The sequence below is a fragment of the Cricetulus griseus genome, chromosome X (genome assembly GCF_003668045.3).
Source record: "Cricetulus griseus strain 17A/GY chromosome X, alternate assembly CriGri-PICRH-1.0, whole genome shotgun sequence".
Taxonomy (NCBI): Eukaryota; Metazoa; Chordata; class Mammalia; order Rodentia; family Cricetidae; genus Cricetulus; species Cricetulus griseus.
Window position 1 is genome coordinate 118,572,138 of NC_048604.1, and position 1,482 is coordinate 118,573,619.

At 39.3% G+C, this 1,482-nt stretch overlaps 1 non-coding gene across 1 annotated transcript; it reads right to left on the minus strand.

The window, feature by feature from the left end:
* Positions 1–1,071: 1,071 nt before the first annotated feature.
* On the minus strand, positions 1,072–1,199 carry LOC113837768. The gene has a single exon (XR_003488482.1). It is a non-coding gene; the product is annotated as a small nucleolar RNA SNORA20 (small nucleolar RNA).
* Positions 1,200–1,482: the final 283 nt, after the last annotated feature.

Sequence of the window (1,482 nt, forward strand, 5' to 3'; positions counted from 1 at the left end):
AAGACTCTTTGGAAAGTATCTGGGCCTCTTTCTCCTAGTTGGAGAGATCACATTGACCTGTTAGGAGCTCATCTTAACCACTCTGAGAAACTTCCAGTATATAGCACTTCCCAGCACTTCCCAGCACTGTTGGGTATATTTGAGGTTACTCCTGGCCCATCTTGAGACCCTTTTTGACTATGAGAATTCCTGATATGGTGACATTCTTTGTTATATCTGAGACACTTCCCTTCTGAGACTCTTCCTGGTTTAATTACTCTTTTCTGTATTTGTTTTTGTGGGACAGGGTTTCTCTGTGTAACTTTGGAGACTGTTCTGGAACTCACTCTGTAGACTAGGCTGGCCTTGAACTCACAGAGATCCCCCTGCCTCTGCCTCCTGAGTTCTGGGATTAAAGTTGTGAGCCACTACTACCTGGCACAACTCTTTTTTTAAAAAAAAAATATTTTTATTTTCTGGGAATGTGTGTTGGCCTGCATGTATGTGTGTGTACTGTGTGTGCCTGATGCTCATAGAGGTCAGAGGTCAGATGGGGGTGTTGGATCCCCTGGAACTGGAGTTACAGATGGATGTGAGCTGATTGTGGGTGCTGGTAACTGAACTTGTAAGAGCAGCAAATGCTCTTAAGTATTATCATGTTTCTAGCAAAATTATAACTCTGAGCTGCTTTGAAAACCTTCCTGATTTGTTTGAGATGTTTCCTGATGTCATTGAAAACTTTCCTGTATGTTCTAGAATGATCCTAAAAAGTTTCAGACAGTCTTTCCTGACTCCTGTCAAATACTCACTTGGACTTGTTTAGGTATATGTAAACAAGGACTTGTCTGGTATATCTGGGACATATTTTATGTTCTTCTTGACATGTCAGGACCTTCATTTTTTCTTTCTTTCTTTCTTTCTTTCTTTCTTTCTTTCTTTTTTTTTTTTTTTTTGGTTTTTCGAGACAAGGTTTTTCTGTGTAGCTTTGGAGCCTATCCTGGCACTCATTCTGTAGACCAGGCTGGCTTCAAACTCATAGAGATCCACCTGCCTCTGCCTCCCAAGTTTCTTTCTTTTTTTTTTAAACAAGAACAATGCCTACACCATGCAGAAAAGACAAAACATTATTCATCTCAATTTACAATGGCCCAATATTATGTTATCCCATGCGTATAACTACTCTTATCACTGAGAGACTAGAACAGCAAATAAATGGGAAAAGGACCTTCATTTCTTATATGAAATAGTTGCTCATATATTTGAGATCCTTGGTTGCTCTTCTAAATACTTTGACACCCTTTATGACTTCATGACTTGCTTGACACTCTTACTGACCTAGTAGATAATTTTTCTGACTTGAGACCTAGCTAGAGGTGTTGTTTACGTCTTTCTGTCTGCTTGAGGATATCAGTGACATATTTAAAATTCTTGTTGACTACTTTGGGCCCTTCTGGGCTTGTTTGAAAAGACTGTTGCTATAATTCAGATTGCTCTTCTCATGTG